The sequence below is a fragment of the Pipistrellus hanaki genome, assembly GCF_964339955.1.
Source record: "Pipistrellus hanaki genome assembly, chromosome: 2".
Taxonomy (NCBI): Eukaryota; Metazoa; Chordata; class Mammalia; order Chiroptera; family Vespertilionidae; genus Pipistrellus; species Pipistrellus hanaki.
In genome coordinates, this window is record NC_140504.1 from 116,544,994 (window position 1) to 116,572,966 (window position 27,973).

Below are 27,973 nucleotides of genomic sequence, written 5' to 3' on the forward strand. Positions count from 1 at the left end.
GCTTGTACCCAGAACTTTCTGAAAGAGCTTATAAGTAGCACACTCCTAGAATCTTTCCACTTCCACAAGGAAGTGGGACTAGTTCCCTCCCCTGCTTAAAGGGAGAAGTGAGTTTCCAGTTCTGTCTGAAATGTGCATACTGAGCTGAAGCCGCACCAGTCCTGACCCCTTTTATGGCACAGGAAAGTCTTCTTCCCCTTTGGGGTTGGGGGAAAACAACTACACATTCCAAGTCACCTTTAAAATAAAACACTTGCGCCGAGGCCGTTTTGGCTCAATGGATAGAGCGTTGGCTTGGGGACTGAAAGGTCCCGGGTTCAATTCTGGTCAAGGGCATGTACCTTGGTTGCGGGCATATCCCCAGTAGGGGGTGTGCAAGAGGCAGCTGATCGATGACTCTCTCGCATTGATGTTTCTAACTCTCTCTCTCTCTCCCTTCCTCTCTGTACAAAATCAATAAAATATTTTTTAAAAAATAAAACACTTGCATGTTTAAAAAGCGGGGTATTGTAATTTACTATTATCATTATTATGGTAACTTGCTTTATGACCGTATTATTTGCTCACAATAATGTTTCTGGACTCTGCATCACCATGTGGAAAACCAGAGCAGCCTTCACGAGGTATCGTCCATCCTATCAGTTTACAAGCCAGGAACCAAGGCCCTGAGGTGGACCTGCCCATGGCCACGTAGCCTGTTAGTGGCCGGGTCAGGACTTGGGTCCAAGCTCCTAGCTCTGCCAAGTGCTCTGCTCTCTGACTGGGCATTTAGTGGGCAATGGTTTTTCATTTTAAAAGCAGAATGAACATTTAAAATGTTATGGGGCCCTGAAGCCTCAAGATTCGACTAAGGAAACAGGGAAAAGAGACCGGACTGTGGAGGCCCTGCTTTCCTTCCTTCACCCAGGAGCCTGGGAGGCATGGAGGCTCCTGATTGGCTGGGAGTGGGGGGCTGCTGCCCCAGTCCTGTGGCCTGGACAGCTGGGTCGGGCCGTGGGGGTTCCCTGATCTCTGTCTCCAGTCCGGCTCTCAGGACGGCCCTGCTCCCTGCCTGGTCCGCACTGCTGGGAGGAGCAGCAGAGAAAAATGAAAAGACAAACTGGACAAAGCAAGGTGTGTGGGCGCTCCATGGGGCAGGAAGACGTGGAGCGGGTAGGAGGAGCCCAGAGCACCAAGCGCCCGGAGGAAACAGGAAGGACAAGGAAGGAACTAGAAGGAGCCCCACCTCAGCTGCCCCCGTGGTGAACCATGACCACGGGCTCAGGAGCGGTGCCTGGAGAGAAGGAATGAGTAACCGGGAGTGACCGCTCCCTGCTTCCTCCCCTCCTCGCAGGGCCTGCGCTGGCTCCTGCCTCCTCATCCACCTGAAAACAAGGTAATGAGGCGTGTCCTCCAGCACAGAGGTGGGAGGGATGCAGAGCCATCCCAGACCGCAGTGACTGGTGGCTTCGAGGCCCAACTAGGCCCCAAAGCCCCGCCCTGCATTTCAAAGTTTCCCACCACCTACTCCAGCTCTGCAGGGAGGCAGACTGACACATGCAGCCTAATCACCCTACGCCCACCTGGCACCTTCTCCCAGAACGCACCTGGCCCGGGGTGACCTCACACTCTCTCTCTACCCCAAATCGCTCCCTTCTATAAACACTCTGCACAGACCAGCTCCTCCAATCCCATGGCTCAGCGCACCTGGCACCAGGTGTACACAGCGGGGACACTGTCACTGGCCCACCATCCTTCTCTTTCCCCACTCAGAGCCAGGGCTTCATCGCAGGGTGCTGGGCTCCTTCGACCTGCACCAGGCTCCTCAGAACACACTGCTCTGCCATCTCTGGGAATAAATGAGGGTCACTGACAAGATGGTGACAGAGCTGTCATTACCTGCACACTCACACTCAAGATGCCCTTTTAATACCACCGTGAACTTGTTTTTGTTGTAAAGGGGCAGGGGTGGGGGCGGGGGGAGAGGAGGGAGAGAGTTGATATTATTTATATATAAAAGCCTAAATGACTGAATGACCAAATGACTGGTCAACTGGTCACTATGACACGCACTGATCACCAGGGGGCAACGTTCAATGCAGGAGCTGCCCCCTAGTGGTTAGTGTACTCCCACAGCCACAGCGGGAGTGCTGCTCAGCTGACCAACAGGCACCAGATGTAGGGCTCAGGGATGGCCGCTGCAGCTCAGAGACTGTAGTGGAGCAGCAGCAAGTCTACCAAGCCATGGCAGCAGGCGCAGTGGAGGCAGAATGAACAGGAGCAGTGCAGGCAGGATGAGCAGGAGCGGCAAGTTTCAGCCTGATCCCTGCAGGCTACACCAAGGGACCCCAATGGTGCACAAATTTGTGCACTGGACTTCTAGTTCTTTAATAAAAAATTTTAAAGGATTTGAGGAAATGTCAAGGGGGGTGGGGGGTAACGTGGAAACATGTATGGGGAGAGTTTTAACCAAGGTGTGGTTCAGGGAGGGCCTGCTCAGAGGTCACACCTTTAAGGCTGTGGAGTGGCCCTGGACATGAGGCGCCAGCATGGGGCACCTGTAGGATCTGAAGAGCAAGAAATGGCTGGTCTGGAAGGTGGGGATGGAGACAGTGTGTGCAGCCTTTCTCATCCAGACCCAGCCTTTCTCATTTCTACACAGCATCCGCCCCCTGGCCACCAGGGCCTGTGCCAAACATCGACACACAGAAAGGAAACCAGAAACAGCCCTGGCCCCCACTGAGCACTGGTGGCTTCAAGGCCCAACTAGGCCCCAAAGCCCCACCCCGCATTTCAAAGACCCCACAGCTTGCACAGGAAGTGGGTGCTGTGTGTTGTTGGTGCTAAATATTTGAGGTAGGCTGCCTCCAAGTGCTGACCCTGCTATGCTATAGGGCAGCACAGCAGGCAGCCTGCCCCTGGGAATTGGGCCTTTCACTCTGACCCAGTCAGGTCTATGTCATCTCTTCTTTTTATTTTATTTTATTAATGCTCACCCGAGGATATTTTTCAATTGATTTTTAGAGAGTGGAAGAAAGATGGAAAAATGGAAACATTGATGTGAGAGAAACACATCAATTGGTTGCCTCCTGTTCGAGCCCCAACCAGGACCCTGCCAGGGAGGAGCCTGCAACCAAGGTACATGCTCTTGACTGGAATGAAACCCAGGACTCTTTGGTCTGCAGGTCAATGCTCTATCCACTGAGCCAAGCCAGCTAGGCCTCATCTCTTCATTTTAAAGATGCGGAAACTCAGGCTCAGGGAGGCTGTCATGGGCAGAGGTTGCACAGCAGCTGGAGGAGGGGAGATTGGAACACCTCCCTTTGCATTGCCCACAGTGCCGCTGGAGAGCTGAGCAGGCTGGCTGCTATAAGTCAGCATCTGGAACTGTGCCAGGAAGGACAGGCCACAGCCACTTCCTACTCAGGTGAGCAAGCCCCTTACCAGTCCCCACCTGCCTCAGGCTAGGCTAGGGAAACAGTGCAGAATCCTCTCCTGGTGCCAGACTCGCCCTATGACGTGTCTGGGGGTGAGATGCTTCTCTTGTGAGAACATCAGGACCAACGCAGGAACCTGCATCTTGAGATGCTGAGACACGCTAGGGAGCCAGCGCCTTCTTGGGGCGGGAGGAAGAAGCAGCAGGAGGCTGGGCTGCCCAGGAGACAGGGTGGTTTCAGCTCACACAGGTCTGGGGAAGCACCAGGCTAGTTTCAGTTCTGGCGCCTCCCGCCTCTCAGCGGGGAGAGGGCTTCTCTTCAGTCTCCTTGGTCATGGTGCACAGGGACGGGGCCAAAGCCAGCCACCCCAGTGCAACACTGTCTCTGAGTCTGAACCGTGGGAGCCCTAAGTGCTCCAGCATGGAGCATCCTCGGTTTAGCCTTAATGCCTGACAGACTGGATCCCAATTTTTAAAGGGCCATGTCAGAGTGTGGGGGAACCACATAGGATCCAGAGGTTGATGTCAGATAGACAGGGGAAATCTGCACCCTCGGCCCCAGAAGGAATTCATCTGCTTCTTACTCTAAGAGGGTTGGAGGGGAAGAAGGTAGATGAAGATAGATAAGGGTGGGGTGTCTGCCTGGCCAGGTTTTAGGACAGTGGGTAAGAGGATGATGAAGTGTGGGTCAAGGTTAGCAGGAGGTCTTTACAGCCCTGGCTGGATATAAGTGCTGCTGCTGTGAAGAACCCACCCTCACACTCATCTTCATCTGTTGCCATTAAAGTGAGTGGTTTCCATGGAAACCAAAAAAACCCCAGTCTGGGGTTTGGGAATTCTCTAATCCCTGTTTCTTTGTAGGCTCAAAAAGAATTTTAATTTTTTTAAAGGAGGCTCATTGAGTGCCATGCCATCTGGTGGCAGAGGTTATGGTACCATGGCATTTCGCCCGCTTGGCTGGGCTGGGCCCACTGTGGCCAACATTCCTGGCTCTTTACGTTGCTTGCAGATACAACCCAACAGCATATTTCTTCACACCTCACATCACATGTCTCTTCCCTCCACCCACTCACCCCCAGGCCTTCTCTGTTTCGGCTGAAGAGCAAGACACCGTGAGACCTGCTCACCCAAGGAAGGGCCCTGGCCAAGTCAGGTTCAATGGACTCCAGACTGAGATGGGCAGGCGGAGAGCACCACTGGCTCATGCTCACTCACGGGTTAGCTCCATGTGCTGTGGTTCAGACTACAGATACTTCTGCTGCCATTTTGAGACCTGTCTTTCCCTCACAGGAGATTCTAGCCAGTGCCACCTGCACTGTGGGGTCCCATTGAACCTGAAGCTGGCTTTTTTAAAGGAAAGGCAGACTGCCATATGCAATGCTTCCTCCGGGTGTGTCTGGAGCCTTAGAAGTTTAACTTCCCTACTCCCTTCTACAAGTGGGCCTTGAGAGCTTGTTTGAAGGTTCTAACAGGGGATCTTAGCTACTCATCTACCCTTGACTAAAGGACAGTTCTCCTCTACGAGAGAAGGTTGTCTTCCCCTACAAGCATGCAGCATCAGGAGAAACACACAGTGCTGCGGGAGAAAGGAGTGTCCTCCTCACCAGCCAGATCTGCCAGATCAACCCTGGCAGCCGATGACGTGACAAGTGTCAGAGCGAGAACATCATCACATCCAAGCCAACTTTGGCCAATGGAGACATGCCAGGCAGAAAAATTCTTCTCCCTTGGTTTCCCCACACTTATTGTTCCAGGCCCCAGTAGGCCTCAGAACATCTCACACGACTAACATATGGGCTTCATTTGTTAAAAGCTGCAGCCAGCTTAGTGACACAGCATTTTCTACTTCCTTCTCAGGCTCACCTCTCTTTCTCCCTCCCTCTTGCTTCCCCAGGGTTGCACTCTACTGTAAAGTATTGGTGCCTTGGCTTTTGTCTCTAGCTCTGGTTTTTAGGGAACCTGGGTTAAAACAGGAAGACAAGTGGGGGATGGCAAAGAAGCAATGTGGAAGGAACTGAGCCTGGGAGTTATGAAGCCGCATACTCCCCCTGAATTACCTCTCAGCTTTTTATCTGAGCGAGAAACAAATGTCTACCGTATTTAAGCTACAACTATTTTTTTCCCTGCTTCTTGTAAGTTTATTCTAATAAATGCAACTGCATGTGAGGACCATCTTTGGGTTGCAATTCTCTGGAGCAACCACCAGCCTATCATTAAAACGCTTTTCCTTCCCTCCTTTTATCCCCAGTTCATTGGCATTGCCCTTTTTTGAGCCACATGACATTCCTATGAGGCAGGTTGAACAGGTATAATTATCCCCTTCCATTCACTGCCTCTTCCTACCCAATGCCTTACTTAAAGGATAAGGAAACATGCCTTAGAGGTCACATGATTTGCCTAAGGGCAAGAGCTGAGGAGAGGAATCACTGGCCTCCTGGCTCCAGTCCACTGAACCCAACTGCGCCATCCCCACCCTCAGAGGTCACATGGATTGGGAGTCGCCAAGTTTCCAGTTCTTCTTCCAGGCGCCCCACCCCCACCCCTTGGAGGTCACAGGAGTCCAGACAGAAGCTCTAGGAAGCAGTGGTGATTCTCCAGGCACTGCTCTCCCTGAAGCCTGGGAGCCAGCAGCCCTGGGGGCAGGGCTTCTCTGACCACTGAGGCCCCTGCCCACCCACAGGTGCATAAAAAAGAGAAGTGAACCTTTGGGATTTTAAGCCACTGAGATTTTAGGGGGGTGTTTACCACAGTGTGCCCCAACCTGACTAATATCTGCAGATATTAGGGCATATAAATGGGCAGACTTGCTTTTAAAGAGGACAACTCGAAACTAATTTTATTAAAATATCAAAGATCCTCTCCAATTCTCAGAGCCTGAAATCCTGGGAAGAGTGTATCTGTGCTGGTTGGATGGTCACAGGAGAGCTCTGAGAGCTTGGGGGTTAAAGGCAAAGTCATGCTCCCCTTTCTGTGCTCCCAGGCCTGCACGTGGAGAGCGTCAAATGGAGCTTTCCCCAGCCCTGAAAGGGTAGGCACCCTGACCAACCAAGATAGGTTTAAAAGTGGTTTTTAGCATGCGAGGAGTGTATAGTTTTATACTTAGGAAGGGACAAGTGAACCAACAAAGGCAATAAATACATTTAGGAGCTGTCCTCCATCTCCCTGAGGAAACTCCACTCGGCTGAATCCCACCAGCCCCAGGGTGTTTCCCCTGGATGGAGAGAGCTGTTCAAGGGGAGACGAATATATTCCTCCTTAAATCCCTCAGCCTGTCTGCAAGCAGTGCAGCTCCTGAGAAAAAGATGCTCCCATTCCTTTTGCAGTCACAATGGGCCCATGGATCTGGTTCAGTGTAGGAAGAGACAGTTGGGAGGGTGGGGAGGGCCCGTTACCCCAGCACAGCCTGCCTTTGCTTTGTGGACATTGCCATTTTCAGGACTGTGTTTCATGTCCAAGCCCTTGGCCCAGGAGCATTAAGCTCTTCAAGAAGGACACAAAATCATTGCTCAAGATAGCCAGCTCTTTGCTTAAAAAAGGGACTTCCAGCTCTTTGGAGTTTGCAGTCCTTGTGCACTGCAGCTCCACTTGGAAATAACCCTTGCCTGTGCTGAGCCCGGCTGGTCCCTGTGCACCACCTTCAAGCCACTGCCATGCCTCCACCCATCTTCTCTATCTTTGCACCCTTCAGAGCCACTCCAAGGCTGCCTACTCAATGCAGCTTTGAGCCACTTAGCACCTGGCAATAAAATATTACTTTATTTCAAGCCAGCATCCTAACAGTAATTACATAATGGATAGTCCCATGTGTGCCATTCCACTTTCCAGCTTCATTACAAACCACACAATGCAGCAACCGAGCTTCATTTTCTCTTCTTTTCATCCCATCTTCCCAACAAGGATTTTGCTGGGGGCAGGATAGTCATTCAATGAATGCTCTGCTGGCTTCATTTCACATGGAGCCACCACTGTTTTCACCACTGTTTTCTATTCTTAAATTTTTTAGAATGTATTTTGAGGGTCAAAGCGCCAAGAACTGACTCTTCGCAGATATGAGGTGAGCACCATTGCTGAGCACCAGTTCTCTAAAAATCTAAACCTGTTTATTTTACTTTGTTTTTTGGCAGAGTTGGGGGGAGAAGGACACATGTGTCTGATTTTTTTTACACTGAAAATGTTTTGCAAGCTCATCTGAGTGTCCAAGGAAAATTAAAAGAATTTTCCAAGCCCCAAAACATCAAAACTGACCAAAATTTAGAAAATTTCTGAGAGAAAATCCTACACACACAGCTCTACTACTTGTATGCTGAGCCACTATCATCACCTATGATCTCTCATCTGAACTACCGTGAGAGATTTTTCTCCTGCCCTGCAAGGTGACTCCCCTGCTCTCTACGTGGGATGGCTGGACACTCGGTGTCTTCTCTCTAAAATACAAACCTATTGATAGTTGGGCAAAGTCCCTTCTTAAAATGTTTCCAAGCTGTCAAATTCCTTAGCATATCTTGTAAGATCCTACTTGCTTCCTCCAACCTCACCTCTCCCCCTTCTCTCCGCAGGGACAAGACTCACAGTACTTTGGCAAAGGCCCTGAGCCCTCTCGCCTATAGTCTTGCAAAAAGCCTTCAGTCTGGAATGACTTTCTCCTGTGCTTTTTTCTTACTTTGGCTAACTCTGTGGGTGCTGGGAAGCCACCAAGAATTCTTCTGCTCTTGGGCTGCCTGTTAGTCCCAGAGTCCCATACCCCGTTTGAAAATGATTGTGTCCCTATTTTATTTATTTTCATTTTCATGTTCATCAGTTGCTGACTTATGCTCTATGTCAGGCCAGGTCAAAGATTACTTGTGTGTGAGGTACAAGGAATCCTGGAAGCCCATATGCATTCCGGGAGATAGCAAAGATATGCCTTTTAAGGAAAAGGTAGATGAGGGTCCAGTGGGACCTGCTGTGTAGCACCCCCCACACCACATGGAAATTGCCTAGATATTGGTCCATCAGCCTCACTAAGCGGCGGTGCACGAGGGCAGCAATTACAACTCCATGGCTCCCTGTATCTCTACAATCTAGCGCAAGGCCAAGTATAGAAGATGCTCAGAGCAACATCTACATAGAGGAGGAAAACTGTGAGGGGTTGAATCAGATGGTTAAATAGGAGAGGATGAATAAATCAATAAAAGAACAAAGTTAAGTGCAGAAAGCCAATACTGTCAGTGCACCGAGAGATATGGAAGGCTGATGAACCTTGGCTATTAGTAGGGCTGATGTTAAGCACCTAGTGTTGAGATAGTGGTGGCTCAAGGCAATTCCCTAACCTGATAATCCTTTTTTCTGTTTACCAAACTTTACCTTTGATATGCCTGTATTACTAAAGAGAAAATGTGTATTCAAGTAAATAAATAGTGGACAAGGCCAGAAGTTGATGTGTCTCTTCAAGAAAGAGGCTTCCTGTGGCCCCCAATGCCTTCTAAATTCATATATCTTGTATAGCATTCTCATTTGTACATCGGCCCCTCCTTCAAATCCTGAAACCTGTTGCGAAGGTCACAGCAGTTAAGGAGAGATGAAGAACTGAAACCCAAATCATAAACCAAAGGAAAGGCTTGAAAGTTTGATAGAGACCCTGTTAATATTGTGAAGGGTAAGAAACACTGCTGGGAGACTGGAAAGAAATAGGAACCTAAGGTGACAATGAAAATAAAAAGTATTTAATTACATCAAATATCTTAAGGGCAAGAAAAAATTGGAGACAAATGCTGTGGACCTTCTCTAAATCCCTACTAAGTGTTTACTGTTGGAAATAAGCACAAACATTCCCCTCCCAAACTCTCCCCCCCCCCCCCCAATAGCTACAAACCATTTGCTGGTCATCAAGTTGCCACGACAAGAAGCCCGCTTGGATCTGCCATATATTTTTCAAAACCTGAAAAATCAGAACTACTTCAGGTGTTTCAGAGGGAATTTAATGCAGGGAATAGATTACAAAATATCAGGAGGACTGAGAAAAATGGTAAAATTATTCAGAATTAGTGTTAGGAATCTGCTACCACTCATAAGGCTGGAAATCAAAGAGAACACTGGGATTATCTAGAACCCACGAGGTTTCCCTTAGGCTGCTGGAATAGTGGCCTCACTGCTGCGCTCAGGACCGCTGTCACCGTCCCCCTGCAGGACAGGACCCCACACTCTGTGGATGCCACGGGAACTGGGAGCCCGGGAGGCACTGTTGGAGCCAGGACCCTACAGTCTCCTCCCAGGATGCTGAAGGCCTGTGGCTGCCACAATTGTTGAAACCACACCATCTGAGCAAGGACCAAAAGGCCCAAACTTAGCCAGTGTTGCTGCCACTGCTGCTTCCAGAGGCACTTCCAGGAAAAGTCTATTATGCTCCTGTCTCCTTCCAACCACCTGACAGTGCCTGCCATTGGCAAACACCAATAAGAAATGAAATGGCAAGGGAATCTGGACAATGCAGCCTGCAAACTTCCAGCTCCTTGACCACGGCAAAGAGCACGAAAGGGTGGAGTGGAGAGATGCGGACAGCACTGGGCAACCCACAGTGTGGAGGTGTCTTTGTTCTAAGTAACAGGTGTGTGTGTGTGTGTGTGCCCACACATGTGTGCATGCATGTGCGTGTGCAGTTATAGGTAAAGGTAAGCACACATACACCCCCCCATGACTAAGAGGAAGTAATTATTATTACATTAAAAAGACCCCGGTTCAGTCTTGACACGTCCCAAAACACTGCTTCAGTTATGTCGTTAGGCTAAATAAGAGCATCCTCACCTTGGGGAGACGCGCTGCCTCAGCCTCGCGATCACTGCTCATTAACCCAGGTCCCGTGGGCACCTGCTCCTTCCAGGAGTTCACGGCAGAGCATGGGCCAGGGTTCTGTGTGCTCACGTTGAATGAGCAATTTGTCACTGCCAGTACCCATGGGGGTTTTCCTATTAAAAATAATCTAATGATGGTATATTCAAGGCAATAAAATTCCCAATACTCTTTTGATCCTGAGAATGTTCAAGAGAAATTCCTCCTGAACATTTTAAATAAGAGAAATTTTTAAATAATAGGAACTGCTCAGTAAAATGAATAAGAAATACGCTATGAGAATAAGAAATATTAAAAGATCCCTCTTGGAAATCCTCCCGGCAGCAATGCTGAGGGTCTAGATGACCTCCGGAGAATATATTTTGCTTTCTTGGTTTGGTTTGGACTGGGGTGTTGGGAGGTGACTATCTGGTTTCCTTTTTATCTTTTTAAATAATTCCACATTTTCAGAAAAGTTGCAAGACTAGTACAAAGATCTGCCATACCCCTTCACTCAGATTCCCCAATTTTACTCTGTCCCTTCCTCCGTCTTTCTCTCCCCTCCATCACTTAGTACTTTCTGAGCTATTTGAGACCAGGTTGTAAGCCCGATGTGCCATCATGCCTATGGGCTCCTGTGGGTGCTTCCTCTGCAACCGCAATACAGCCACCAGCCTCCGACCCAGCACCGCCTTCCAAACCAGGAGCCCATTCAACTCCACCAACAGTCCAGCAGCCCCAACAATGTCATCATTTCCTTTCTGGTTCAAAACCCAACCAGGATCACGCCTTGTGCCTAGTGTCCTCCGATGTGAAAGTTACAGCCTTTCTTTGCCTCTTGTGTCCTTGAAAATCCTAAGAGCACCACCTTTCATTCTGCACTTATCCTCAGCTGTGTCAGCCCATTCTTTCCTCGTGACCAGTCTGAGCTCCGTGCCCTGCCGGTACCTCAGGGATGATGTGGGGCTCGTCTGGGAGCGCCACCTCCAGGGCACACTGGGCCTGAAGTGGAATTGTTACTCTTGGTCACCTGTCTAGGTGACCGGCCAGATTTCTTTACCATAAAGTCGCTCACCACGTTCTGTTTGGAACTGATGAGAGCTTTGTGGGAAGATACTCCCAGGCAATGCTTCGTTTTCTGATCACAGGACACGGGGCCATTTCTCCATGCTCAGCCTGCCTCCGGTGCAAATCCCCTGACCTCCTCTAGCCTCCTTTGGCTGACGGTGCGCTGTAATGCAGTGCTTGTCCTTCTGCTGGAAGCATGGGAAGCCAGATTGATGGAGGCCTCAGGCCAGTCCCGCTGCGCCTCTGTGAGCCTCAGTCCCCAGCTCCACAAAATGGGGCTGAAATGAGCACTAAATTGATACTAAGGTTCCTTCCAGCTTTGATGTTGAACAGGTTAACTTCTGATTCTCCTGCCGACCCCTGTATCTGCTCTGTAATTGGCATTTTGAAACAGCCCTTCACTTTATTAATGGAGTGGGTAATTTGGGGGGAGAGGTGTCTGGAGTCCTCTAGTCCTGGGCAGAGGAAGGGAGGAGTAAACTAAAGCTAAAGCATTCTGTGGTGAGTGGCCACATGACCTCGGACCTCCCAGTGTTCACACACTATACTCTCCCTGTCTTACTGAGCCAAGTCTTTGGGGAACAATGCTTATAAGGACAGTTCATGAGCTCATTAAAATGGTCATAATTTTCACTGCCAAAGAAGAGGCTTTCAATGAACTCCTCCCCTGTCTACTGGTTAAATTACAACACAGAGACAGAAAGCAGATTAGCAGTTGTTTCTGACTAGGGGATAGAGGTGGGGGAATAGAGACTGATAGTTAAAGGGGTAGTTGAAGGGTTTTCTTTTTGAAGTGATAAAAATATTCTAAAATTGATTGTAGTGATGGTCCCACATAAAGTGTGTGCGCTCTCTCTCTCTCTCTCTCTCTCTCTCTGTCTCTCTCTCTCTCTCACACACACACACACACACACACACACACACACACTCGGAAGGACCATCCCAGAACTCAAAATCTGTCTTGATGGAAGAGATGAGAAGAGAGGCATCCAGATGTGGTCCCAGGTGAGGTGGGTCAGGCTGGAGAGGAGCTGGGGAGGAAGGAGAGTGCTGCAGCTGGAAAGGAGCTGGAGCAAAGGGTGGGTTCTGGAGGAGGCCCTAGAGCAGGGGTCTTCAAACTACGGCCCGCGGGCCACATGCAGCCCCCAGGGGAGTCTGATCCTGCCCACCAGGTTTTTTGGGCAGTGAGTGCAGCCGAGGTGTTACAGTAGGAATTAGTAGTTCATATAGTCCGGCCCTCCAGCTCTCTGAGGGACCGTGATCTGGCCCCCACTTTAAAAAGTTTGAGGACCCCTGCCCTAGAGCAATAGAGATAAGAGCCCAGGGGGTGGATGTGGCCCTACTGGTAGAGCTCAAGGTTTTAACCAGTAGATCAGCCACCAGGGAGGTATGTGGGGATTTCTGGCAAGGATGGGACCCGGGACCAGGCTGCCCAGCACTCAAGTCAGGGACGCCCTTGCCCACCTCCCCCCTGCTCTGCCAGCACTGGGAGTGACCTCTCTGTCCTCAGTCCAGGTGATCTCAGGGCTTCAGGGAAGGAAGAAGTAGACCCCCCTCCAAAAAGGCCAGGTAGATAGATGAGAGAGGATACGTGATAGATGATAGATGCAGACAGGCCTTGGTTGATTCCAAGGATAGTATAGAGAGGTTGTCACAAGGAGTACAAAAAAAAATCATGGTTTAAATTTTAATTTGACAGTTCCTAGCTGTGAGATATTGGCAGGTAAATTATGTCTGCACCTCACTTTCCTCACCTGTAAAATGGGCATAAAAAGATGTTTATTTCATGAGGTTGTTGTAAAGATTAAATGAGAAGATGAATGTGAACCACTTGGTTAAATGCCTGATACATAATAAGAACTCAATAAATGCTCATTCTCATCAGTCATCTTTTTATTTATTATTATATTATTACTGTTATAAACTCACTGTGCGTGTAAGAAAACTGAGAGCCCGGAAGCCAGGACTGTAATCCAGAGCTGACATCCTGTTGGGTTCTGCCTGCAGGTTCTGGGCCCACCCCTCCCTGGGAAGCTAAGTATTCAAACTGCAGCTAAACTGGAATAAGTTCTTCCAACTCAACCTGGTGCGGCTGTGGGAGTGCCGGAACCCAAATGTAGGGGAACATCACAGGAAAGCCCCTGGATGGGATTTGAGGACCCGTTTTATGGCACCCAATTTCTGTGAGTGAGAGGCTTTTGCACAGGCTGCCGTGGTTCTGAGGCAGTGCTCCTGGGCTAGGGACACTGGGGGCCTCCCAGCAGACGTCCCTGCTGACGACTTGGGAACCAGTGTCCATCACGTCATCCTGAGTCCTGCCCTGCTGCAGAAAGGGGGAGGGAATGTCATCAGGGAAAAAAATGCTTTGGTTTGGAATCAATAGGCAAAAGCACTCTGGACACAACTTGTCTGGGACCAGCAGGAACACCGAAGGGGCTTCCTGGTGAGGTGGTGACCTGGCCAGAGTCTTGGAAGCTTTTGATTTCAATGGGCCTTTCACACTTTCACAGGTAGAGGCACAGGTGAGGCCAGTGTCTGACTCTGAAGCCTTTTCTTAGAAGGCACCGCCCTAGGAATGAGTCTCTCCTTCTGAACTCATTTCCTCTTAGAGCTTTGTTCCAGCTGGGGTTTCTTTTGAAATAGGAGAAGGCCCTGTATCCAGGGTGGGATTGGGGGCTAAAGTGGGACAGCCCCAGCCTCAAGCTGCTGCTGCTGGCGGAGGAGGCGGCCTTCCCAGCCTCCAGGGGAAGCCTCTGTGTAGCCTTATCGCTAGAGGAGCCCAGGGATCCAGCGGAGAAGGAAGGGGTGGGGTGTGGGTGGGGGACAGGACAATAGCTCAGTTGTGGTTGCACAAGGCACACCCTCATCACCTGCGTCATTTCTTCTTCCAAGCCAGAAATCCGCCCTCAGATGTGTACACAAAGCTGGCATTAAGAGGAGGCATGCACATACCTTGGAAAGCAAAATTGTGCACCCTGGCTTCAAAGGAACCAGCTTCTCCCTTCACAGCAGTTCAGCTTTGAAGCGTTGTCTGGGATGTCTCTGGAAATGCCTGCATCTTATTGTGACAAATGGTGGGCTCTTTATCAGCAGCAACAAAGCTATCATAGAATGGTTCCTAAATTGGTGGTTTATAAACACACTTATTCTTATGCTCAGAAGTCAAAGAAAAAACACTACTAACAGAAGACAGTTGCCTTTTTACACCAATCTGTATTTTGGGACTTATGTAGCTAACTGACATAGACCAGGTAGGAACAGAAACATCCCCTAATGAGGCACCTGCTTCACCAAGTAAATCCGGACAAGGACACTGGAAATTACTTGAGAAGGTGTTCCTTGTTTTGCATCTGGAAGGCAGAGCTCTGACGGATTGAGGAATCCCTGCCCTGGACGTCCATCTGCTCTGAGAAGTCACTTGTCAGGGAGGCAATGGGGACACACAGGTCCTCAGAGCCAGACTGCCAGGCTGGAACCTAGATCTGCTACTTACTGCTTCTGTGAGCCAATCTGGGCCTCAGTTTCTTATTCCCTAAAGTGGGCATTGCTATTGTCCCCTGAGTACATTACTACACAATAACTACAGTATTTTCCGGCGTATAAGATGACTTTTGAAATGAAAAAAAGTCAACCGAAAATCGGGGGTCATCTTATACACCGAGTATATCCCGAAAAACGTCTCGATATGCCGCTAAACGAATTTTTAACTGTAAAATTAGGGCGTCGTCTTATACGCCGGAAAATACGGTATTGAAAACAGTGCTTAGCAAACTGAAAGAACTCACCATTAAAGGTGCATAAATATGCAGTCCACCTTCCTGAGCTTACATAAGGAAACAAATTCAGAGACTGGAGGCTAATTAGTAAAGAGTCCAGTCCAGAACCGAGACCTCCTGGCTCATAGTGCAGTAAGTATGGAATTTTAAAAACTAAATTATTAATATTATTATTATGCATCAATCAAAAGACTCCTAGGTGGCACTAACTTTTTTAAAAAATTAGAGCAGGAGTTGCAACCCTGGCCAGCTCAGGATTCTCACAAACACATCCTTGGTCCCAGCAGATTGGGAACCCCTGGAAATGGAACTGTGTGGTCATAACGGAGGCCCAGCCCTACGTCCCCTGCCCTGGGTTTCCTTAGTGCTCTACCAGGGGAAAAACAGAGCATTCCACACAGCTCTTTGCATTCTAGGACAGCCCTGTAGAGTACAATATAGCGAGAAAAGCTGAGAGATTTGCCCAGTGATGGATGGGTAGCTAGGTTGGGACTCAAACCCTGATCTCCTGGCTCCAAAACTCAATTCCTTCCTCCTAGATGACACCTCCTCGACCTGTTTGCCATAGTTTCTCATAAAGAAGGAAACATGGGTTGTGTGGGGAGGAAGGCCTGGGACAAAGTGAACTCTTCCACTATTAAAAAAGAAAAATGTCACTTGGATTTTTATAGACTACTAGAGGCCTGGTGCACCCTCTCCAATCTGGGACCCCTTGAGGGAAGTCTGACTGCTCGTTTAGGCCTGATCCCAGTAGTCGGACATCCCTCCCACAATCCAGGACTGCTTGCTCCAAACTGCTCACCTGCCTGCCTTCTAATTGGGCCTAACCTCTTCTGCCTGCCAGCCTGATCACCCCCTAACCACTCCCCTGCCAGCCTGATTGATGCCTAACTGCTTCTCTGCCAGCCTGTTTGCCCCTAACTGCCCTCCTCTGCAGACCTGGTCGCCCCCAACTTCCTTCTAGCTGGCCTCATCACCCCTAACTGCCCTCCCCTGCAGGCTTGATCGACCCTAACTGCCTTCCCTTGCCCTGGTCCCTCCCAACTGCCCTCCCCTGATAGCCATCTTATGTCCACATGGAGGCAGCCATCTTTGACCACATGGGAGCAGCCATCTTGTGTGTTGGAGTGATGGTCAATTTGTATGTTACTCTTTTATTAGATAGGATAGAGGCCAGGTCCTTGGGTGGGGACCAGCTGGTTTTTCCCTGAAGGGTATTCCAGATCAGGGTAGGGGTTCCCTCAGGGTGTGGGACAGCCTGGGTTAAGATCCTGTGGTGGTTTGCAGCTGGCCATGACCCCCAGTGATCCAAGCAGAGGCCCTGGTATCTGGGATTTATTTATCTTCTATAATTGAAACTTTGTAGTCTTGAGTGGAGGCCTAGGCCGGCGAGGGTGTGTGAAAAGCTTGGCTTCCTCCATTGCCAGGGAAACCCAAGCCTTCTGCTCACTCTGTGGCTGCAGCCATCTTGGATTAATTTGCATATTCGCTCCTAATTGGCTGGTGGGCATGGCTTGTGGCTGTAGCAGAGGTACGGTCAATTTGCATTTTATTCTTTTATTAGATAGGATTTTGAGAGGATCAAGCAATTTAAATATCAGTAGCCTATAATTCTAGCTAACTAGCACACAGGCTAAATGTAAGCTTGCCCACTATAGAAAAAAACACAGATTTCCTGAGGCATAGAAAAATAAAAATGAAAAATGCTCACTCTCTTAAAAAGCAGTAAACCATTCTTGTTCACAAGAGGTCCTGATAGATGAGGTGATTTACTCAGCCACATAAGACGGGGGAAGAAATATCTAAGGATATTTAGAATATTGAAAAATATTTTATGACTTAGAAAATATTATGAAGAAAAAGGTTCTACATTTCTCCTGGGTTTTATGACAATAAAAGAACAAAGGTGGCACTCTGCTACCTTCTTCCCACCCTTCCTTCCTTCTTCCCACCCTTCCTGTCTCCTTTCTTTTCCTTCTTTCCTTCCTTCCTTCCTTCCTTCCTTCCTTTGCATGTATGCATTCAACAAGTACTGAGCACCTCCACTGTCCACTGGGTATCAGTAGATAAGAAGACAGAAGAGGCTTGCCTTCATGGATCACCATTCTTGTTTAGTGCTCATTATGTAGAGATCACTGGGAAAATAAATTCAATTCATAATACCTACAAGTATGCACTCCAGAAGTATTCCCAGTTTCATAGGCATTTCTTATACTCATAAATTCCCATTTTCCTCTGGAAAAACCAAGGTACAACAAAATCAAACAGAAATAAAGTAATATAATTCCTGTCAGAGAGCAAGTCAATGGCAGGAAAAAAATAGTAACAGCTATAACCACAGACATGGTAAAAAGAAGCCAATTTTAATTCAGAAATTGAACTCAAGTCATTATTTTAAAAAGGAAACATTAATGTGTCCAATATATTCCATCCCACCTTAATGCTGTATTTGTCTATAGCAAAACTTTGTCCCATGGATTAGTCATAAAGTTGCATTGAATCTCCATAGGTAAAACTAACATTCTAACTGTGGGAAAGTATTTCAAAATACTACAATGAAGTATATATATTTTTAAATATATTTTATTGATTTTTTACAGAGAGGAAGAGAGAGTTAGAAACATCCATGAGAGAGAATCATTTATCAGCTGCCTCTTACACACCCCCTACTGAGGATGTGCCCGCAACCAAGGTACATGCCCTTGACCGGAATCAAAGCCCCGACCTCTAAGTCCGCAGAGCCACTGAGAGGTGGCTCTGTCCACTGAGCCAAACCAGTTTCGGCTACAATGAAGTATATTTGTTGGTCCTAAGAAAGAGCTGAAGTCAACTATAAGACCAGTCATGAAAACAGGACTCTTTCTGTACCCCACATATTCTTGGATCATGAGAAATCTTGTTTCTCAAAATTCTAACAGGTCAATAGCTACAGCAATCTTTAGAAAAAAGAGCAAAGTTGGAGGTATCACACCACCTGGTAGAAACTATACTACAAAGCATGGTAATCAAAATAGCATAGTACTGGCATAAAAACAGACAGGTCAATGGAACAGAATAGAGAAACTGGGAATAAACCTACACCTATATGGTCAAATAATATTTGACAAAGGAGGCAAAAACATACAATGAGGTAAAGAAGTATATTCAATGAATGTTGGGAAAATTGGACAGGTATATGCAAAAACATAATTAAATTAAATCACCTTCTTACACCATATACAAGAATAAGCTCAAAATTTATTTAAAAGTTAATGTAAGACTCAAAAAAACTCCTAGAAGAAAACATAGGTAGTGATATTTCTCTTAGCAATATTTTTCCTGATATCTCTCCTTGGGCAAGGAAAGCAAAAAAATAAACAAATGGGACTATGTCAAACTGAAAAGTTTTGCACAGCAAAGAAAATCCTCAACAAAATTAAAAGACAACCTACTGAATGGAAGATATTAGCCAATGATACACCTAAGTTGTCAATATCCATAATTTAGAAAGAACTCATATAACTCAACTCCAATTAAAAAATAGGCAGAGGAACCCTGACTGGTGTGTTCAGTGCTTAGAGCGTTAACCTGTATACTGAAGGGTCATGGGTTCCATTCCTTGTATAGGGCATTTACCTGCCTTGCAGGTTTGATCCCTGGCCCCAGTCAGGTCATATGTGGGAGGCAGCCAACCGATGTGTTTCTCTCACATCAATGTTTCTCTCTCTCTCTCTCTCTCTCTCTCTCTCGCTCTCGCTCTCGCTCTCGCTCTCGCTCTCGCTCTCTCTCCTCCCTCCCTTTCTAAATATCAATGGGGAAAAATATCCTTGGGTGAAGATTAACAAAAAATAAATAAAATTAAAATAAAAAATGGGCAGAGTACTTGAATAGACACTTCTCCAAAGAGGACATACATATGGCCAATAGACATATGAAGATGTTCAATATCAGTGAATATCAGAGAAATGCAAATTAAAACCACAATTAAATTTGAATGTGTTAGAATGGATATCATCAATAAATCCACAAACAACAAGTGCTGGTGAGGATGTGTAGAAAAGGAAATCCATGTGCACTGTTGGTGGGAATACAGATTGATGCAGCCACTATTGAAAACAGTATGGAGAGTCCTTAAAAAAAAATAAAAATGGAACTGCCTCATTACCAAGAGATTCCACCTCTGAGTACATATCCAAAAAAAAAAACCAAAACACTAATTCAAAAGAATATATGCACCCTTATGTTCATTACAACTTTATTTAAAATAGCTAGGATAGGGAAGCATCCAAATGCCCATCAATAGACAAGTGGGTAAAAGAAAAGACTTCTGGTGCTTATATAACATGGAATATTACTCTGCCATAAAAAAGAATGAAATCTTACCATTTGCAACAGCATGGATGGACCTAGAGGGTATTATGCTAAGTGAAATAAGTTAGTCAGGGAAGTCAAATACTATAAGTGGAATCTAAAGAACAAAATAAATGAACAAACACAATGGAAACAGACTCATAGACACAGAGAACAAACTGATGATTGTGAGAGGGGTGGGGATTGGAAAACTGGATTAAGAAAATGAAGGGATTGAGAAATAAAGATTGGCAGTTACAAAATAGTCATGCAGATGTAAAGTACAGTATAGGGAATCTATATACATAAAAGTCTAAGCAACTGTTATGACCAGAGGACCAGAACGACTGGTAGCTATGATGCACACTGACCACCAGGGGGGCATATGCTCAACACAGGAGCTGCCCACTGATGGTCAGTGTGTTCCCACAGCCAACCTCCATCCACCAGCCAACCTCCCGTGGTCCCTCCCTTCTTCCCTCTCCCTCCCAACAGCATAGATGGGGACTGAGCGAGATGACCCCAATCAGCCCTGATTGCTAGCCAGGCCAGGGGACCCCATCCATGCACAAATTTGTGACCGGACCGCTAATAGAGTCAATAATATTGCAATAACTATGCATGGTGCCAGTTGGATAATGAAAATATTGAGGGAATGCTTTGTAAAGCAAATGATTATTAGCCACACCTGAAAGTAATACAAAATAAATTAAACATAAAAGAAATGCTAACAGGTCAGAAGGCAATAATGTTCTTTGCTGTGTATAGTACAATACCTTTAAAGCAAGCTGTTTAGGAAATAAAAAATTAAAAGAGATTCAGTTGGAAATTGCTCTCAAGGGGCTATTACTTCTTAAGGTCAGTTATATCTAGAAGAGCATTATTCTTCTACCCTAGCCCCAGGTAGTTACCTGTACTTTTTAATTTTTTTATTATTATTTTTAATCCTTTCCCTAGGATACACTGAAGAGGAAGAGGGAGAGAGAGAAACACTGAGCCCTCAGTTACCTTCCACATAATTCCTCCTACAGACTCCATGGATTATAAAAATTATCTGATCTAAGAGAGGCAAGCATTCCTTGGTCAATGCTAAAGCCCTTTTGGATGTTTGCCACTCACATTACTTTATTAAGGACTCAGGAAAGTGCTATAGTGAAAAAACCTGTTTAATTCATCATTTTCTAGACTTATTTCATCATGGAAATTTTTTCCCCTCTAACATCCATTGACATCTCTTGGATTATTTGAGACATTGTATGAGAACATCCTGATTAAGTAAGTCCAAGCTTTCCTCTCTCTCTTACGTTGTACAAGGATCTCAATAAAATATACCTAAATCATAAAAGGTGCACAAAAAGTGTTAGATAAGTGAATGAAGGGACTGACAAATTAATGAGTGAATGACTCAGTGGATTTACTATAAGTTCTTACACACCCCAGTGGAACCCTTGGCAGCAATGAGCCAATTCAACACCCACTCTCCGTCTCCCATGAGGAGAGACTGCATGAGGGATCAGAAAAGGGCTCCTGGAAATTCGGGCCATGGTGCCGCAGTCATCCCTGTGCCCAGCCAGCCTATGAGTCCTGCTGCTGCAGCTTAGACCCCGGGCAGAGTGGAGGAAGTGTTGGAGTCTGGGGTTTAATGTGGACAATGTGACGGCCCTGACAAGCTGGGACATCTGGTTGGGACCCATTGACTTTCAAAAAATGTGCAAAGTATGCTCTGGGCCCACAATTCCTTGTCCTAAACCCTTGGGCAGCTGTGTTAAGGATTCAGAATTCATATTTTTAGGAAGAAATGGCATGCAGTGCCAATACCTTACATTGTGTAACTCCACTCACAGAGGATCCGGGCACTGCCCCATAAGCAAGCATTAACATTTCTGAAATAAAACATAAAGATAGGTGAGATAAATAAAGCCTATAAACAGTTTCAAGTCAGTTCAGCTCAGATTTTTGCTGGCAAATGGCATCAGATATTTTTTAAAAAATGGGCTTGCATAGCTTTCTGGATTTTAGGATTGCAGATAAGGGAGTGAGAGTCTTTCATGTGCTTCTCACCAAAAGGATACTTGCTACAAAGAGAAAAGGGTGGACAGCAAGTCCGTGATTTTGTGGAAAAATCACATCTCTGGTGCATCACAGTACTCTTTCTTATTTGTAAACAAAATACTCCTCAGTGTTTCATTTCTCATTAACACACTTTGGACCTTGTTTTAACGTTGTTTGCTTTGAATTGGAATCCACTCTAAAGGGAATCTATCTGCCCTTGAAAGACTTATAAGAACTTTAAGCTATTTTATCTATGAAGAGGAGGAGGCCTAGAAAGATGGGGAAAGGGTTGAACAACAAAGTTTTAATGTGTTACCAGTAAATTTCTAACAATGATCAAAGTGTCTACCATTCGGTGAAGCAATCCAATCATTTTTAATGTGCCCGGTGACAGTGACACAATGACTCATTTCTCTTCTTATACGAGCTTCTATGAACTAAAAAATTAGTCTCTATGTCTCCTGGCTTTTGGTCTCAGATTCTAACTTAGAAAAAATGGCTATGCCCTTTCTGGTTTGGCTTGGTAGATGGAGCATAGGCCTGCGGGCTCAAGGGTCTCAGGTTTGATTCCAGTCAAGGGCATGTACCTTGGTTGCGGGCACATCCCCAGTGTTTCTCTATCATCGATGTTTCTAACTCTCTATTCCTTTTCCTTCCTCTTTGTAAAAAAAATCAATAATATATATATATATATTTTTTTAAAAAGAATGGCTAAATGCAGACTATCTTCTGTCACAATCTTCAAGGGGCCTCCAATGTATTTTCTTAAGTGCTAAAACAAAATCCTCACAACATAATCAGCTAGTATTTGCCTCAATGAGTGTCTATGTTATGCAGCACAAAGTACTTGGCCATGATGCTAATCAAACAAGTGGCAGGCATTCCAGCTGCCTGATGGTTGTACATGTCCAGCCTAGTGCACACTGGAATGGGATACGGAGGGTTCTCCCTATAGAATAGCTGAAGTATATGCCTTAGTGTTCTGGCAATGTTGAAACTCAAAGACTGTGCCTTCTCAGCCTCAGGCCATAGGTGCATTGACAAAGAAAAGTAAAGATTTTACAAAATCCAAAGGCAGTAAAGGCTTTCAAATAATATTGAGCTTATGCCTTTACTTCAGGCAAGACAGCACCTAACTGCTCAGACCCATCATATCCACCTCTGTGTCCAAAGATCTCCCAACGTAAGAACTGGCCAGTGCTGGTAATCCATTCCTGGGTCTAAAGTCCCTAACCATCTGTTTATGCCAGCCCAGCCCAAAGTTCCCAGATAATAGGCCGATTCATTATATAACCGGAAGCTTAGCCTCACCGGGCTCTGAGCCTTAATAACCTCACAAAGGGAATTTCCTAAATCTCATATCCAGCTGGGATTTAGGACAATGGGTTCCATTCCATGAATCTTTCATTCCTGAAAATGCCAATAAAAGTCGTGTGTGTTTCTCTCTGCCTTTTCAAGGTACGAATCTGAGGTAGCCAAGTGGCTACAGGAGGTGATGCCAACAGTGAGGCCACGGGCATCCAGCTCCCAGGTGGCATTTGGCCCTAGAAGCTGGGAGGTGGCAACAAGCTCAACCCAAGGCCAGGGGCAGAGGAATGGCATACAGCCCACTGAGAACAGAGCTCAGCAGAGTCAGAGCTCGCTCAGCACCCAAGAGAACAGGAAATCCAAGCTGAACAATTCAGTGGCCAGAGGCCCTGTGGCTCCTGCCTGGCTCTCTGAGTAGGGAGATCCTCCTGCTCTCAAGGGGACGGTGGCCGAGTGGGAAGTGTGTGCAAAGGCCATAAAGAGTGTGCAGCGGAGGAGGTGGGGGCAGAGCCCGAAGAGAAGTCAGCCTCTCTCGAGGTTCCGCTCTGTAGGCAGCTCTCGGAAAGCCCTAGAACAGTGCCTGCCACACAGTGAGTGCTTGCTGAATGGAAGTGCTCTCCTAGCTTCCTGGCCCGCCCCTCCACGCACCACATTCATGACTTCCCTATGAGTGGGGTCCTCATAGTTCAAGCACTTCTCCTTAGAAATACTTGAGTAGAAACCCTGTAGTCAGAACTTTGTAGTGAAAGAAATAGTGTAAAGATTGGCAATTAAAAATGAAACATTAAGTGCTGGCCTGTGTGGCTTAGTTGGTTGGAGCATTGTCCCATGTACTGAAGGGTCGAAAATTTGATTCCCTAGTCCCTCCAGGTATGGGAGGCAGCCAGTCGATGTTTCTCACTCACATCAGTGTTTCTGTCTCTCTCCCTCTCCCTGCCTCTCTAACATATCCTCAGGTGAGAATTAAAAAATAAATAAATAATAAATACACCCCCATTTATATCACATTCCCAAAATAACAAAATTACACAGCCAGAGAACAGGTTAGTGGTTACCAGGGGTTAGGGATGGAGGAAGGTATAACAGGTGGTAGAGTTCTGCATCTTCATTTTGGTGGTGGTTACAGGAATCTACCACCAGTTTAATGTGATAAAGCTGCACAGAAGTGTACACAGGCACAAATGCCTGCGTGTAAGACTGGTGACAGCTGAATAAGCTCTGTGGATTGGGCCAATGGCCATTTCCTGGTTTCACTATCTAGTTCTGCCTTTTCAAGGTACGAATCTGAGGTAGCCACGTGGCTACAGGAGGTGATGCCAACGGTGAGGCCACGGGCATCCAGCTCCCAGGTGGCATTTGGCCCTAGAAGCTGGGAGGTGGCAACAAGCTCAACCCAAGGGCCAGAGGCAGAAAAATGGCATGCAGCCCCTGGGGAACAGAGCTCAGCAGTGGAACTTAATGAAGGGTACAGGGGGCCTCCTGTGCATTGTTTTGCAACTTCCTGTAAATCTGTAACTTTTTTATTTTGTAATTTTAAGTGACTGGATCCACGTGAATGAATTACATGTGAAATTTGCTAAACAGTTAAGGTAAGCAGAAATAAATGTATAGACAAATTCCTAATTATCTGCACTATTTTGCTCTGATATGAACTTTCTGCATGCTCCTCACTAAAGGATTAGGAAAACACTTATCCAGAATCTTCACTTTGCAAAACACTCACGCAGTGTAGTTGCTATGAAGACCACCTTCTAGAGTTGTGCAGTATAAACCTGTGCAGTGATACACAGCAACCCTGCCTTTTGCCAGCTCCAGCAAAGGGTGTATCTCAGTCCCTGATTCTTTATTCCCATCATTCTGGTTTTGAATCTATTTCTGTATTTCAAACTGCTCCACCTTCAAGCTGGTCTAGATTTTTTTAAAAATCTTATTTGTGTATCAGTATTGATGTTTTGATTATAGAGAATCTTCAGTTTTGTACTTGCTCAATCTTCAGATATACAAGCAGTTCTTTTATTCATTTATTCAACAACTTGCAGTTAAGTACTTACTATGAGTTATAAAGATGGCTGTATGTAGTGTTTTTCCAACCCTGGTGGACCATAATGCATGCAGGCACCCGTGCAGGCCGTGGTTTAAGGCACTTCATGCTCCTCTCCTGGCTCTTCTGCAAAATGCTTCCTACCTAGAAATGACTTCTCTCTGCAGCTCTGGTGTAGATCTAATGGCCCAACTTGTTGGCAGAAAGGGAGCTCCCAGTGTGACAGCTCCTTGAAACAAGACTCCCCAGGATGCAGAGGTGATCCTGTGTTTCTCTGTGGCTGCTATTGGCCCATTCATAACTTTGCTGTTCACAGCAGGGCTGGTCCGAGGACGAGTCCCATGCAGGCTCAGTGAGGGGAAATGGGTGAGTAATGGGCAAGGATGAGGAGGCGGTGGCAGGGGTGGTGCGGGAAGGAGGGCAGACAGATGAGGCGGTGCCTGAACCAGTGACTCAGGGAGCTCCCCTTTATCCGAAGGCAGAGCTTGCCCGGGCCATGGAAACCACACCCAGCACAGGTTCTTTCCTGACCTGCTCCTCCTGCCCCCAATTTCCCACCACACGCAGGTGTGAGGGATGCACAAAGGCTGCTTCCTGAGCCCTGAGTGGGATAAGGCCACCCGTGATCCCAGGGTTTGGCTCTCCCTGTGCTCCTAAAAGCCTTTCTGGTCTGATAAAGGTTTAGAGATTAATTAAGAGGGAGTGGGGTGGGAGTGACCTCCAAGCCCCAGGATCCAAAAGTTCTCCTGGAGCAATTTGGGTCCCAACAAAGGCACTCACTGACACTCACACACTCTCCAACACATGTGCACACATGCTCACACACACACACCTGGGATTACCAATCACTGATTCCCCCATCACCAGCCCTGCTTTCTGATCTGGTCTGGGGCAGGATAGAGGCAGCATGGCAGAGGAGCTAAAATATTTACCTTTTCTTTTCTCTTAGAGAAGAAAATGAAAGAGGAAGGGAGTGTGCAGACTGCAAATGAAGATTTTGCCTAAACTCCACTGACCTGGCCTTGCAAGCAAAGAAAACGCTGCATAAAGGAGGAGAGAGAAAACCCCTTTCGGCCTTCACTGCCAGACAAGTTTGAATCCTACCTACATGGCCTACTAGCTGTGTGGCCATGGCAAGTGTTTTTTATCTCTCTGTGCCTCACTCTCCTCATTTGAAAAATGCAGATGTTGATACCAGCTTCATGGGACTTGGGAAGCCTTGCAGGTGTCGCTGGGAGGAGCACAGAGAACGCCTGGTGCAGAGGCAAGCACACTGGGACGGCCTTTCACCCTCAGGTGGTGGCCTCCTCATGCACAGCACCCACAGAGATTGCTTCCACTGTCCTGACCCCCTGCATTCTTCCAGGGCCCCTCTCAATCACCTGCTTCCCCATCATCCCTTTCCCCTAAGAGACCATGAGCTGGCCTTCCTATGCCTGGATTTCCTCACCTCACACATGTCCACAGCCTGCCTCCCAGACCTAGTCACCGTCTGCAAGCCACAAGCGACACGTGGCAATGCCTGGCCCTGAGCAGGAATCAGCAAGTGGAGGGTCCTGCCCCACTCCTCAGGGTCCCCCCTTTCCGTTCTTCTGTCCTCCACCACAGGGTAGGTTGAGCACAAGAGTGGCCTTGAGTGAGCATTCATGCCTTCCCAGCACTGTGCTAGGAGCCTTTCCCCTGTGACCTACAACAACCCAGACTTGGGACCTGCTCTCTAGCCCCAGAGCCCCCTCTGTCTTTCCCAGGAAAATGACTGAGGTTAACAGAGTGCTGTGGTGAAGATCAAAATCAACGGCCTCACTGTGGGAAAGGAAGAGAAGATGGAGGAGCAGCAATGGGGCTGTTGACCCACCCAGTTTTCCCAAGACACGTCACTTCCATGGCTGAGACTAGAGGGTGCTGGGCAGACTGGGACAGCTGGTCACCCCAACAGCCACTCAGTCACGATGCCTGGGACACCAGCAAATATTGGTTGCCGCTATAACAATGGCTCAGCCCCGCAGTGCCAATTTTAGGAAAGTCCTTAACTTCTCTGGGCCTCAGTTTGCTCATCTTTAAAATGGGGATAGCCATGGTTACCTTCTCACACAACTGTCGTTGAGCAGAAAAGGGATTAAGTGCATGGGCATTGCAAACAGTGCCTGTCTCCTGCAGTGAGCCCCCACAGGTGCCAACACCAAGCCCTGGGAAGGCTCCTTGTCCACCTGCCAGCTGCCGGCCTGGCTGCTCACTCGCTGTCTCCAAGCCTCAACGCCCTAGCCTGTCAAGTGGGTTCTGGGGCGAGGTTAAACAATAACATAAAGCTTGTCTTCCAGATGTAGGCCCTCCGGAAACACAGGTCTCCTCCCCTCTGCGGTGCTCACCTCCCCCAGTCTGTGGGGAAGAAGAAAAGCGGAAAGGCAGAGCGCTGGCTGAAAAGAGACCGCGCTGAGCCTCCGCTGGCCAGGCCCGGGGTAAAGAAAAGGCTGTGTTTTTTTTAAGGAAGAGATCGAAACCTAAGACTCAGACGGATGGAAAACCCCAGTCCCTCCTGTCCTTCAGCACCAGACGCCAGACGAGGAAGTCTCTCTGCCGAACAATGGTGAAAGGGACCTGGTTAGGGAGGGGCCGGCAGCGAGGAGAGGGTGTCAGCTGGGCCCCAGCGTCAGCCCGTGCAGCCAGCACACCTGACCCACTGGGGTGGGAGGTGGAGCAGAGCCAGGGCCCTTGGTGCGCCAAGGCCACGTGGCTCAGGCATTACTGTTAAAGCATCTGGCCCCATTCCGTTCCTTTTGACCTCTGAGCCCTGGCTGAGTTTGGGGCAAATTCCACATCTTCCTGGACCCCCAGCGTCCATGGCCCCAGTGCTGACCGCGTGTTTCTCTTCTCTCTTCCAGGCCTTGGCTGTCTGGCGTCGGTCTCCAAGGCATTTCTGTGAAGGTCAGTGGCTCAGATGTCGCTATTTTTTAACATTTATTAGATGCCAATGGCATGCTGAGCCCTGGAGGAAGCAGAGGTAGACAGAGTGGGCGGGCACGAACCCGGCCTGAGATAAACAAATGCGTGGCATTCCAGAGCTCTGAGGGAAGAAGCCCCACAAAGCCCAGGCCCGCAGCTCTGTCCGGGATGTCACCTTTCAGGGCCTTCTCAGAAGTTTCCACTCCAGCACTTAGCGATAGGACAGAGCAGAGCCTGAGG

At 47.5% G+C, this 27,973-nt stretch overlaps 1 long non-coding RNA gene across 1 annotated transcript in view; it reads right to left on the reverse strand.

Annotated features, from left to right (window-relative positions):
• The window catches only part of LOC311617710, a 52,385-nt gene that overhangs the window by 1,570 nt on the left and 22,842 nt on the right, over window positions 1-27,973 (reverse strand). Inside the window, exon 2 of the long non-coding RNA XR_014794160.1 lies at window positions 21,216-21,275. This is a non-coding gene — a long non-coding RNA (uncharacterized lncRNA). The remainder of the gene's footprint in view (window positions 1-21,215; window positions 21,276-27,973) is intronic.